The sequence below is a fragment of the Ictidomys tridecemlineatus genome, chromosome 4 (genome assembly GCF_052094955.1).
Source record: "Ictidomys tridecemlineatus isolate mIctTri1 chromosome 4, mIctTri1.hap1, whole genome shotgun sequence".
NCBI classification, from domain to species: domain Eukaryota; kingdom Metazoa; phylum Chordata; class Mammalia; order Rodentia; family Sciuridae; genus Ictidomys; species Ictidomys tridecemlineatus.
The window spans coordinates 155,458,839-155,473,981 of NC_135480.1; positions in this window are offsets into that span (position 1 = coordinate 155,458,839).

Consider the following 15,143-nt stretch of genomic DNA (forward strand, 5'->3'; position numbering starts at 1 on the left):
AGGTGGGAGGGAAAGGGAGAGAAAAGGGAAATTGCATGGAAATGGAAGGAGACCCTCATTGTTATACAAAATTACATATAAGAGGTGGTGAGGGGAATGGAAAAAAAAACAAGGAGAGAAATGTATTACAGTAGATGGGTTAGAGAGAGAAGATGGGAGGGGAGGGGAGGGGGAATAGTAGAGGATAGGAAAGGTAGGAGAATACAACAGTTATTAATATGGCATTATGTAAAAATGTGGATGTGTAACCAATGTGATTCTGCAATCTGTATATGGGGTAAAAATGGGAGTTCATAACCCACTTGACTCTAATGTATGAAATATGATATGTCAAGAGCTTTGTAATGTTTTGAACAACCAATAAAAAAAAAGAAAAAAAAAGAAATAGAAAAAGCAGTCAGGAAATTTACTTAGAAAAAACAGAGACTCAGAATAGCCAAAAAAATCCTCAGCAAGAAGAGTGATGTAAGAGGCATCACAATACCAAACCTTAAATTATACTACAGAGCCATACTAACAAAAATAGCATGGTATTGGCACCAAAGCAGATATGAAGACCAATGGTACAGAAAAGAATACACAGAGAGAAACCCACATAAATACAGACAAATACAATTATCTCATACTAGAAAAAGCCACCATAAACATACTGTTATGGTTTGGATGTGAGGTATCCCCCAAAAGCTCATGTGCGAGACAATGCAAGAAGGTTCAGAAGAGAATGATTGGGTGATAGTCTTAACCTAATCAGTGAATTTATCCCTGATAGGATTAACTGGGTAGTAAGTGGAGGAGCAGGGGATGTGGCTGGAAGAAATGGTTCATTAGGAGCATGTCTATGGGGTGTATATTTATATCTGGATAGAGGAAACATCTCTCTTTCTCTCTCTCTGTTTCCTCATCATCACATAAGCTGGTTACCTCTGCCACACTCTTCCACCATGATGTTCAGCCTCACCTTGAGCACTGAGAAATGGAGTCGGCCCTCTGTGGACTAAGGCCTCTGAAACCATGATCCCTCAAATAAACCTTTTCTCCTCTATAATTGTGCTGGCCGGGTCCTTTAGTCATAGCAGTAAAAACTATGACTAAAACTCATATGGGAAAAGAGACCCTCTTCAACAAATGGTGCTGGGAAAACTGGAAATCCATATGTAATAAAATGAAATTAGATCCCTATCTCTCACCCTGCACAAAACTCAACTCTAAGTGGACCAAAGACCTAGGCATTAGACTGGAGACATTGCACCTGCTAGAGGAAAAAGTAGGCCCAGACCTCCGTCACGGCAGCTCAGGAAACAAATTCCTCAATAGAACTCTTAAAGCACAAGAATTAAAATCAAGGATCAATAAATGGGATGCTGTCAACTAAAACAACTCTTCACAGCAAAGGAAACAATCAAGAACGTAAAGAGAGAGCCTACAGAATGGGAGAAAATCTTTGCCCCCTGCACATCAGATAGAGCATTAATTATGTACCCTGGAGAGGGTACATAAAGAATTCAAAATAACACTACTACTCATCATCATCATCATCATCATCATCATCCAATCAATAAAGGGCAAATGAACTGAACAGGCACTTCATAGAAGAACAACTATGGATGCTCAATGAATATATGAAAAAAAATTGTACAACATCACTAACAATTAGAGAAATGAAAGTTAAAACTACAGTAAGATTCCATTTCACTCCAGTCAGAAGTGTAATCATAAAGAATATAAGTAACAATACGTAATGGTGAGGATGTGGGGGGAAAAGTACACTCATACATTGCAGGTGGGACTGGAAATTGGCACAACCACTCTGGAAAGCAGTATGGAGATTCCTCAGAAAACTTAGAATAGAACCACCATCCCACTCCTTGATATATATCTTAATATTTAAAATCAGGATACTATAGTAACACAGCCACATCAATTTATAGCAGCTCAATTCATAATAACCAAGCTACTACTCAATTCATAATAACCTAGGTGTGCTTAAATAGATGAATGAATAAAGAATATTATTCAGCCATAAAAAAAGAATGAACTTAGGCTTTTGCCAGTAAATGGATGGAACTGGAGAATATCATGCTAAATGAAAAGCCAAAAACCAAAGTCTGAATGGTTCTCTGATATGTGGATGCCAAACCACAGCAAAGGAGTATAGGAAGGGGAAGAATAGATGTTCAATCATTGTATTAGACAAAGGGGAATGAATGGAAGGAAGAGAGGTAGAAATGAGAAATACAGTAAAATAAATCGGACATGACTTTCCTTTGCTCACATAAGAATATGTGACCAGCATAATTCCACATTATCTACACCCACAAAAATGGGATCCTAATTGGAATGGGTTGAACTCCTTGTATGTATAATGTGTCAAAATAAACTCTACTGCCATGTGTATCTAAAAGCAACAACCAAAAAAAAGAAAAGAAGAAACAAAATTCAGTAAGACAACAAGTATCACAAATTCATAAAAACTTATTCAAATTATGTATCATGCTAAACATGTCACATCATCTCCTCTAATTTTCATAAAACTTACAGCACTACCTTATAACTGGAAAGGCTCTGTCTGAGTCTGGCAGTGTAACTTATCCCAAATCAACACAGTTTAGGAAGTAAGGACTTGAGATTTTGAGAGAGGCCTATCTATGCTCTTCTATACTGAGCCACACTCTAAATGCTACTCTGATAGGAGAAGCAAACAGAAAAATATCACAATGACTTCCATGACCAAGGACGGGTTCTCAGAGGAGCCAAGGTTAAAACTGGAAACTTAAGGATGGATGGAAGATAGCTAATTGAAGAGGAGGCCATGTGTGCTAGATAAAGAGAACATCCTAAGCAAAGACAGGAGACAAGATGGTCTTGGCAGAGGAATGCAAGACCTGCAGGACTGCTAGAAAACAGGGAGGGGAGTGCCATGGAAGGGAAAGCTACAGGAGGGACCCTGGTTGGAGCTCGTGTCCTTAGTTCATTCCTTTGGTAGTCCAACGGTATTTCACCACATGGGTGTACAGCTTTGTATTCATCCATTCACCTGTTAGTGGACATTCAGATTATTTCCAGTTACAAATAAAAATCCATGATGAATAACTGCATATTCATATGTCACTGTATGAATATAGGATTTTATTTCTCCTGGGTAGATACCTAGAAATGTAAGGCTACATCTTATGTTATTGTATGTTTAAATTTATAAAAAAAATTTGACAAATTGATTCCCAAAGTGTTTGTTTCATTTGATATTAGTATTATATGTGCATTGAGGGTTATGTTTCCTCCATATCCTACACTTGCGATGATCTTTCTTTTTAATTTTAGGCCTTCTAATAGGCATGGTCAGTTGATTTTCTTAAAAAGGCACATAGGAAATTCAATGGAAAAATCATTTCAGTAAATTATGCCAGGACATTTGACTATGCATATGCAAACATTAATAAACAAATTTTGATCCATACCTCTCATCATCCAAAAACTGGTTATAACTGTTAGTTAAAAAAATGTGACTTAAAAATGTTTATTAATGAGGGAGAGAAACTAGTACTGCCAATATATTTAAAATAATATTAAACCTATATAGGGGTAAAAATATCAGAAGGGGCAACGTTTCACAGAAAATAAGAGTATAATATATATGGCACATAGATAAATTAATAACAAAAAGGAGATACAAAAAGAAAAGCCTTTAAATTAGATCAAAGGGAATTCTAAAAAGAAATGTCATCATTTTAGAAAAGAACATTTTCTCATTCCAGTTGTTTTTAAGCTTATTTTTAGTCAAGGAACTCTTTATACAAGGGAAATCTTAAGCCAAACTAAAACAAATACCTCTGGTTGAAGTTAAAGAGCCAAAAACCACATTAGTTTATATTCCTCACCACTGTCTTTCTATACATGCACATGAACATCCATCACAGAGGCCCTACAATACTTTAGAGGGACCTTGGTTTGAATGCACGAGGTATTTCATATGAATGTGGCAGAATTTCTTTAGGGAACAGAGGCAGAATTGTGGGTCATCAGTACCCATATTTTCAGCTTTACTTGATATATTAGTTTCGCAGTGCTGCCATAGGAGGGCCTCAACTGTGTGGCTTAAACAACAGAAATTATTTTGTCTCCTAGTTTGGGAGGCTAGAAATCCAAAATGGCAGAACTGTTCTACCCATACACCTTCCAGAGTAGGATCCTTTCTCTCCCCTTTCTGCTTCTAGTAAACCCTGACATCCCTGCCTCCATCTTCAGGTGGCATTCCTCTTGTGTCTCTGTCTTCACATGTCTATCTTCTTATGAGGACATGGGTCCTACTCAATTGGTAGCCCACCCACCCTACTCAAGTACCAACATCATCTTAACTAATTACATCTGCAATAATCTTTTTGTGCTGAGAGAAGTGTGGTTAAGATTTAATATATGTATTTGGAGTTGACACAATTCAACCTGTAACACTAGAAAATTCCAAATTTTTCTTTAAATTGGTTCCAACAATATTCACTTCCAGAAGCAATGTATTAAAACATGCTTTTTTTAAGGAAACATTATTAGATTTTTTTCTCTCTAATTTGATGGCTGAAAAAGTGTACTAATCTATTGTATTCTCCTGATTACCCATGAAAATTGAACATCTTCATAAGTATATATGCACATATGTATGCATGTGAATATATAAGCAATATATATGAAGATTTATATTGAACACCTTCATTATATACATATACATATGTTATATGTGATACATATGCTATCTTATCCATATGTATGTGTATATAAACAAATATATATAACAGGCATTCTAGTCTCTTCATTTGTGAATTACTTGTTTATGTTCTTTGTCATTTCTTCTTTTGGATTGTCACTTTTTGTTGACCTGGAGAAGTGTTTATAGTTTTCGGATACTCGTGGTAGTTATTGTATTTTACACATTTAATAATTAGAACAATTTTTTTTTATTGTTGGTCGTTCAAAACATTATACAGTTCTTAATACATCATCTTTCACAGTTTGATTCAAGTGGGTTATGAACTCCCAACTTTACCCCGTATACAGATTGCTGTTTCACATCAGTTACACTTCCATTGATTGACATATTGCCTTTCTAGTGTCTGATGTATTCTGCTGTCTGTCCTATTCTCTACTATCCCCCCTCCCCTCCTCTCCCCTCCCCTCCCCTTTTCTCATCCCTGTTTAATGTAAATCTTCTTCTCAAGCTCTTCGTCCTTACCCTGTCCTTGTTTACTCCCCTTATATCAAAGGGGTTAAAACAATTTTTAATGCAACTAACTATTATCTAAAAATAGACTATTATCTGAAAATAGAGGTCTCATCTATGGAAGGACAGTGGGAATTAGATTGGCTTGCCAATCCAGTGTTTCCCCATTAGACACACACATGCACACAGACATACAAATATCCATACATGCCGCAGTCCGGCTGCAGCAAAATAACCGGGGGGTGACGAGGAACTTGTGTAGATTGATACAGCAGGAGTGGGAGCCATTTATTGTAGGACAACAGAGGTATTTATACATTCCACACAGCTTATCTTAATTAACATAAACTAGATACAGCAGTCAACCAATAAGGAATCTCCACACTTCGTTAATTCACAAACCACTCCCTCTGACAAAATGCCAGGCGCTATCCTGACTTGTTTACTCTAACACATACACTCCTGAACTATTCATATTCACAAGGTGAAATTTCTGCTTCTAGGCAAGTTGCAAATCTTCATGTGAGGCTATGTCCTGGAATGGAGAAGTCACAGGGAATTTCCTTGACTTACAATAAGTTAAATAGGCAAGCAAGGCAAATATTATTAACTACCTTCAAACAATTTCCTCATTCTCCACACAAAACATTACAGAAGAACTAATGAAAATAACCCATGGGCTGGGGATGTGGCTCAAGCGGTAGTGCGCTCGCCTGGCATGCGTGCGGCCCGGGTTCGATCCTCAGCACCACATACCAACGAAAATAACCCAAGTGTCAACATGCTGGAGATGACAAATAATTAAAGGAAGGAAGGGAGCCATTAAAGGAACCACCTGCAGGAAGCCACCAATAGGAAATCTGAAATTTGACAATGGATAAATGCAAGCTTACCTTTCGAGTTTATTCTTTTATACATCTCTAGGACTATGATTAGAAGAAGGAACACAAATATCTAAGACTAAAGGGTAGCTGTCTTCACTTTGTGCTCAGAAGAATTTTGTAAATAATGATTTTAAAGTATAATTTGTCCATTCATAAAAGGATTATGTGTACTTGCACGTATTTAGATATGAAACAGAGAAAATATATGCAAAGTCACACTACCAAATGTCAAATGCATTTCCTTCCAGTTTTGTTTTTTTTAAAAAAACATATTGATGTCAGGTGTGGTGGCACATGCCTGTAATCCCAGGAGCTTGAGACACTGAGGCAGGAGGATTGTCAGTTCAAAGCTAACCTCAGCAAAAGTAAGGTGCTAAGCAACTCAGTGAGACCCTGTCTCTAAAGCAAATAGGGATGGGGGTGTGGCTCAGTGGTTGGGTGCCCCTAAGTTCAATTCCTAGTATCTCCCCACAAAAAAAAAAGTTTTGTTTGTTTCTTTAGTAAGCTCCTATATTATTCATGGTATCTTAGGCCATGCCACAGTAACAATTCAACTCATACCTACATGTCTTAATATAATAAAGGAATATTCATCATTAACTCTGAATGTTTAAAGATATTGTGCTCTACTCCCATACTCTCCAGCTGCTGGAAACTCTACTGTGGAAAATTTGGTTTCAAAAGAGTGGGAATACTAGAAAATCACTGTTGCATTTCTGCTCGCATTTCCTAGAAATGAACAAGTCAATGTCACACAAAGTTGCAAGGAACCTGGAAAGGATAGTCTGCCTTATGCTCCAAAGAAAAGAGAATTGGATATTGGTATTAAAATGTCTACCAGAGATAATATGTTTTCTTTTCTTTTTATTTTGGAGTAGTGGTGTTTTCTCTTGGTAATAATTTCTAAGGAATTTGGCCTTATACTATTTCATTCTATTTGATCCATGCTTGTCTCAGAATCACTGAGAATTTCCATCTATACAGTTATGTTGGCACTCCTTAATCTAAGCATATTACTTACTAAATCCTTTCTGGAAAGGATCAGCTTAATATACCAGGGATTAAGCTGACACATATGAGCTGAAATCCATCCTGGAAGGAAGTGGGCTGGGCGCCCTTCATGTCCATAATGTCCATAACTCTCTGCAGTCGCCTCATAGAATTTCCAGTCCCGGTGTTCCAAAACTGGAGTCACTCAGCTGTGGGATTGGAAAATAATGCATTTCAGTTTATTACTAATCTGAATTCTATTCCTTATGCATTAATGTGGACATTTGCATTTATTTCTGTTTTTCAACAAACATATAGTCCTTTCTCCTTTCCTTGTAAAGAAGCAATTAAATAGTCACAAGGAAAATTTAAATCACTCAAATGATACAAGGAATAGGAAAAGTCATTTTCAGGGTCAGTAATATCATCTGTGCATTGCTATACCTTTGGGAGGAAAAGAAACTAAATCTAAAATCAAATTTTTAAAAAAACTTACTTCTGATCTGTTCTGTAAATATTGATAATTTTTGTTTTTCCTTCTGTAAGTGGGGAGGTTTGACAGAAGTTCAGACCATTATCACTGGATGCACTGATCATTGCTCACAGCCCAGCTTAACATATTGCATGAAATATTTTATTTTAATTTCAATCTCTGTTTTTGATACACTCTTTCATTTGAGAGTATTAGATAATGCACTTACAAGCTTTGTCACCTGAAATTTTTAAATATTCATAGTTCAACTAATTGTAATTGATTTCCTAGCCCAATTCTAATGTCAGCTCTCCCACACCTTTGGGATCAATAACAGTAATTTTATGTTCATCCTCCTGTTGATTCATAGCATTTTTTAAAATTACTGTATGCTTGTTTTTCTAACCGAAGTGATTTTGAACTACTTGAAAGCATAAAGTATCTTTTATTTCATTCTACTAAAAATATGTTGGTTTCCCACAGCTGCTGTAGCAAATTACCATGAAGTTGGGTTCTTAAACCAACAGAAATTTATTCTCTCCAAGGTCTGGAGGCCAGAAGTCTGAAATCAGTCCACTGAGCTGAAATCAAGTGCCAGCAGAGCCACACCCTCTTGGAGACTACAGTAGAATCTGTTTCTTGAGCCTCCCAGGTTCTGGTGGCTGTGAGGTTCCTTAACTTTGGTCACACTGCTACACCTTCTGCCCCTACAGTCACACTGACTCCATCTCCATGCATGGGTGTCTAACCTTGCCACCTCATCCTCCCTCTTTTGAGGACATTGGGATGGCAGTTAATGTCCACCTGGACAATTTTCTCATCTTAAAATCCTCACCAAATCTGCAATGATCTTTTCTTTTCCCAAATAAGGCAGTATTTACAAGTTCTGGGGGGAAAGCACACCTTTGGGATCTACTATCAGTCTGTTTATCTCAACCATTGCCCCACTTAGAGCACAGTCCTCAGTATGTCTTGGCTGAATTGAAAAGTCACATCTTGAAGATAGTATCCCTCTGTTTTACTGTCGCTCCATTTGCAGTGTCTCTTGTCTCTACTTTTCTTGGGGGAATTCCTCTTCTGTGAAGTGACTTTACTCACCATAAAGTCCAATTTATTTTTGTTGTCACCTCCAAGGAATCATTGCCACGACCAATGTCAAGAAACATTTGGGGGGCTGGAGTTGTGGCTCAGTGGTAGAGCACTTGCCAGCATGTGTGAAGCACTGGGTTCGATCCTCAGCACTACATATAAATAATAAATAAATAAATAAATAAATAAATAAATGCCCATCAACATCTAAAAAAATTAAAAAACAAAACATTTTGGAAATGTTATGGCTTAATATATCACTCTAATAATTTGGACAACTTGCAACTAAAATAAAAACCCACTTTGTAATTAAGTAATATAAATTTCTAAATGAATGCATTTTATTGTGTCTCCAAAGCAAATTATATAATGCATTATGATATCCAAAAATAGAAAAAGAAACAAGATTAAAAGAAAACAATAAAGAACTTCTTTCTGGTTGCTGCCCACAGGCTAGAAATCTCCTTTAAGAAAATATTTTAAAAGCAGCTGGAAGCATTTAGATATTCCAAGACACTTCAACATTCCTTGTAGATTGTCATTTAAAGAGGATTTTTAATCACATATCTAAAAAGGAAACAAGGAGTGGGTTTATCAACCAAGTAATTTTTGGAAAATGGATTTCTTATTTGTAATCAAAGCAGAAATTATAGCTCTTTGGCTCTAGACAAGACATTTTCTTCTGAGTCTTCAAGAAAATATCTGATGCCTGATGCTCCCTGTCCCATTTTCAAAGGGGTGTAGAACGGCACATGGAAAGGTACTAATCACATATATACTGAACCAATGTTTAAGTTTAAAAAATGTTCAGAGCATTTCTTTTTTTTTGTTTGTTTGTTTTAATTAGTCATGGTTTTTTGCCTGGTATTTTATAGTTTGAATTTTCTAAAATATTAGTTTCCCAAGAGACTCATAAGCTTCTTTCTTAAAATGCTTTCATTGCTTTTGTTTAATTCCTCTCAAATTTTCCCAGGACATTCTTTTGCTCCCTGAAAGAAGAGAAGTTAATTTTAGGGAGGTTGGTTGATGTTCTGTGGGTGGGACCTTGTCATGGTCACTGAGGACAGACTCTCTACCATCTACTCTGGATGGTGCCTAGGAAGGTCCACATTATTTGAATATCTGTTTTCTTACCTCTAAATCTGCATGAAAGTTCATTAAAATCTAAGGAAGCACTTTTACACCCTCTTATGAAAGACAGCACTCAAGATTAAATTATGACCTTTGTGTGTCAGTTGTAATGTACTTTTATGAGGGAAGCACCATATATTTTTTAACAAAAATTTTTCCTGACAGTAGTTTCACTTTTACCTCCACTTTAGAAACTTTACCTACAAAGACTGATATCAGAACAAGATGAAGGAAAATTATAATGTAATACTTCTGACTGAGAAGCAGAAAGTCTGGGTTAGGCACCAAATACCTTTTTCTCTGTTCTACAATTTCAATTTCCTAAATTTGCTTCTCTTGGCGAATCTGGGTGTCAGGTTGCTGTTTGAGAATCTCTCCTTGGGGAAGTGTGATTGGTGCTGCCTTGCTGTGTGTCCTTATCAGACTCTGACACAGCTAACCAACCCTCCAGCTCGAACCGCACCCTCAGATCCATTTTGTATCACCAGATTGTCCCCTTTCCCCAGGAAGCCCTAGTTTGTTTGACTACTCAAAGGAACCAGATGACTTTTAAGTTGTCACTTTCTGCCCTCCAGTATTAGCGAGAAGTTAAAATGAATCAGCAAAATGTCAAATAAATTGTGCATGACTCTTACTCCTATCAAATGCAAATATTCCTAACAAAATAAGTGAATCATATTTTCTTTTGATTCATTTTAATGGTTTATGCCAGAAATTTGAAGATACAATACACCAAGAGTGGGCAGGCAGGAAGAATTTAAAGTATATTTGAGAAACTCTTTGCCATTTGGCAAGATGAAATAATCCAGAAAATAAATTTCTACGTGTATCTTAACCTTATATTAGAGCAAAGTAGTTGTAAATTTCTGCACTGGTCCTCAGTGACTAAATATCTCCATTTTTTAGCATTTAGGAAAGAAAGAAAGGGAAAGGGAGGAAAGGTTAGAGGGAGGGAGAAAGAAAGTCCTGAGTAGGAGAAGGGGGTGGGGCGGAGGGGAGGAACACAGTAATAAGGCTTATCTCTCTCCATTCCTTCCTCACAATTTCAAAACTAAATGTTTCAGAACAAGCTTTTGCAGAAAGTAATGGAAGAAAAATACAGCATAAAATGCCCTATTGGTGGGGATGTAAATAGGTACCCTCATTATGGAAAACAATCTGATGTTTCTTCAAAATTGTAGAACTCCCGTAAGATCCAGCAATTCTACTTCTGGGTTTATATCTAAAGGAAATAAAATCTATATGTCAAAGAGACATCTGCATTTCCAAGTTTATTGTAGCACTATTCAAATAGTCAAGTTAAAGAAATGGCTTAAGTATCCATCAGCAGATGAATAGGTAAAAAAAATATATGATATACACATACACACACACATACAATGGAATATTATTCAGCCATGAAGACAACATGTATGAATCTGAAGAATATTTTACCAAGTACAACAAATCAAACACAGAAAGAAATTTATTGCACAGTCTCACCTATGTATGGAACATAAAACATTTGAAATCACAAACTCACAAAAGCAGAGAGTAGAACACTGATTGCCAGGGCCTGGCATACGAGCTCTTTATGTTTAAAAAAAAAAAAAAAAAAAAAAAAGTCTTCCTAAATGGGTGAAGTGATGCCCTCCCAATGATTCAGGAGACTCAGGCAGGAGGATGACAAATTCCAAACTAGCCTCAAAAACTTAGTGAACCCTTAAGCAACTTAGTGAGACTCTCTCAAAATAAAATATTAAAAGGGCTTAGATGCAGCTCAAAGTGGTAAAGTGCCCCTGGGTTCAATTTCCTATACCACTTTCCCACCAAAAAAAAAAAAAAGTCTTCCTACTGCTTCTACTACTTATTTATTTGTAATTGGTTAAGATGTACTAATTTAAATGTAATTAAGTAATTCAATATTTCCCCCATATTATCCATATGTATGGACAAGGAAAGAAAAAATGTGAAAATGAAAGAGATTCAAATTTAATAGAATATGGGGAAAATAACATCATTTTTAAAGGCTGTGTGATATAGTCTGTGTATGTGTTTGCTCGTGTTTGTAGCGGATAGGGGTTCTGAGGTAAAGAAGTCATATCAGGGCAGGTATGTGATCAGTGCTTGTGTGGAATCACTCTGAGTCCAGTAGAAGTTTTCTGTTAGGCAGGTGTGAAATCATCACCATCAGCTCCTTCCAAGAGGAGAAAGCTGAAAGACAAGTGACTGACACCATGCAAATACCAATGAGACCTCCAGCCAGGCATATTCACTTAAAAGGGGAAGTAAGTTCATATAGCCATCAGGCATTCTGCCACATGCATAGAGCATCGTCCCCTCCCTCATTGGAGAGAGCCGTGAAGTGAATGGTGGTTAGGGAGTTTAAGAAGTTCCTCAGAAAAATGCACAACTAAGAGAAAAAGGAGTTTGCAATGTCCTGTTGCTTAATACCTGTCTACAAACGGATTGAGTGAGACAATCTTTACCTAACAGAGCCTAAATGAATTATGATGATTGAATTACTATGACTATAAATAAACTAGCAATTACTCTGCTCTTATCATTGCTTTTATGATTGGTAGCATCTTTTTTAACAGTAAATATGTGAACTATTTGATAAGCCCCCTTTTTGCTTTTTGCAAACGCATCCATCTCCAATATAGCATTCAGATTCTTCTTGAGCTAAATGAATTGACTTAGTGTTGTGGTTTATTTCAGGGAGAGATCCCACACATCAAGTGTCATGTTAATCAGAATTTACACCTACAGGGCAGTTTTATGGTGCTGATGGATAGCACATGCAGGTGTGTAGAAATTTCTAAACTAATTGTAGATAATAAATGCTCTATGGCGTTGCCCTGCAGCCACAGAACAGCACGTTATATCTTTGCTTTTTCTTTATTCCTTTTTTTCAACAGCTTCTTTGCCAACTAAGAAAAATTTCTTTACTTCTCGTGTATTTGTAGTTTGGCATCTTTTTTATGTTTTCTTATTCATCCCCAAATCCTCTCAAAATTTGTCAGTTTTAGTTTAACCTGCTTAAAATATGGACTTGTAGTTACTGCTTTATATAGTCACTGGTTTCCAACATAGTTAAGGTTTCTACATAAACACCATCCTAAGCCGAAATGTCTCTATACCTCCAGCCAAAAGTTCAACATATGCATTATCAGATCTGACCCAAACTATGCAATGAACAGAAGTTTAGCATTTCTGTTTTCATTATATGCTTCCAATTAATTATCTGAGTACCTACTATGGCAAGCATTATTCTTAGCAGTTCTGAATAAAAATAAAATCTTTGCCCTAAAGATGGTTGTTCTTTGAAAAAAATGTGTGAAAAGATGAACCTTAGAGAAGTTCAATAGCCTATAAAACAGGAGATGGATGTTTCCAGACTGTACATGTTAATACAGGGGAAAGAAAACATACCAGATTCAAGTGAATTTGAGGGAAACTCTGCCAGAAACTTGGTGAGAGAGAGATTGGTTGCTAGTCAGACTTGAAGGATGAATAAGATTTAGAAAGAACATGGCTGGGGTTAGAGTTCAGTTGGCAAAGTGCTGGCCTTGCATGCACAAGGCCCTGGGTTCAATCCCCACCACACACACACACACACACACACACACACACACACACACACACCCAAGATTTTGAAAGAACCAAGATAAAGGTGAATACATGCGTGGGTGAAAAGACTAAATGGTGCAAATAGAAATATTAAAGTAAGCATATTGCAGGAACAGAGTGACTTCAAGCAAATAGGAGACCAAAATTAAAATGTTCTATCTAGTATCTAATGTCATACTGGAGGAATTCTTCCTTTGTGTTCCTGGGAGATGTTTTAGAAACATGTAAGCTTAAACTATGGCTCAAAGCTCTGCTTTACAGGCTTGTGAGGTCATTGGATGGAGACTTAGCAGCGGCAGGACAGATGCTTGTTCTCCGTTTTCACTAGCAGCCATATATAATTCAATACCTAAAAATGATTTACTAAATATTATATTAGTGAAAAGAGGTGAAATAACTCCTGAAAACTTACCTACTTTCAAAGGTTATAATAAAGATCATAATTTTCCAATAATTTCTGGAGTATACATTCTCAGTAAGAAACTCACAAAATACCTGAGTATTCTCTTATTCAAATGAAGTTCCATTTGGCTTTCCTCCACAAAGGGGGTCAGTTGGAAAACATATTTGAAAAAGCTGTATTAAACAAAATTAAATAGGATCATTTTTATATATTCTTTTATTTGTTCAACAAATATTTATTGAATATTTACAATGTGCTGGACACCATTCTAGGTAATGAGAATATAGTAGTTAACAAAACTTTAAAAACAGAACTACTGGGCTGGGGATGTGGCTCAAGCGGTAGTGCGCTCGCCTGGCATGTGTGCGGCCTGGGTTCGATCCTCAGCACCACATACCAACAAAGATGTTGTGTCCGCCGAGAACTAAAAAATAAATATTAAAAATTCTCTCTCTCTCTCTCTCTCTCTCTCTCTCTCTCTCTCTCTCTCTTTCTCTCTCTCTCTCTCTCTCTCTCTCTCCCCTCTCTCACTGTCTCTTTAAAAAAAAACAAAAAACAAGCAATATGTTTTAAAGCAGGGAAATAAACAAACAAAACAATAAAAGATTTGAGTGATAATTCGTAAAAATGGCCTAATTTGTTCATCTCTTCCTAAATTTTCACCTCCAGGTGTAGCATCATAACACCTACTAACTCTGTCTCTGTCCTTGGCCATTTGACCTGAAATAGCCAATAAGGCCCTGGGCTAGTTTTGCTGAATGTTAAGAGACTCCTGCAGCAAAGCTAAGACCCTCAGTCATCTCCGTGGTACCCTCCCAGATAGGTGCTCAACTACTGCGCTACATCCCCAGTAGAATAGCCAACAGCCCAGGGATAATAGATCTGGGAAAGAACCAAATGGTCCATATCGATAGAACTGACTAGATTATCCACCATTAACCTCAGGCATAGGACATGTCAGATAAACACAGCATACTTGGAACTAAATAAATGCTTACTGTTGCACAGCAAGAGGATTTGAAGCTCTGTGTGAATGTAGCAGTGTTATTGGGGCAAAAATAATAAATATGACAGAGAAAAATAGAGCTGAAAGAGTCAATTAGGAGCAGAAGGAGGGGTAGCTTGCAAGTTTAAACAAGGTAACCAAGGAAGATCTCACTGAGAAGATGGAACTTCAGAGAAGACTCATGGAGGTGAGAGACAGATCACGGAGGAACCCAGGAGAGATAGTGGAGCAGTTCAAGCTGAGGAAACAGGTTATGGCAAGAGTCACTGCCACTGCAGAATCACGAGAAAGACAGTGTGGTTGGCATAGAGTGACAGAGACACAGGAGAGATCAGTAAAGTGTTGCTGCT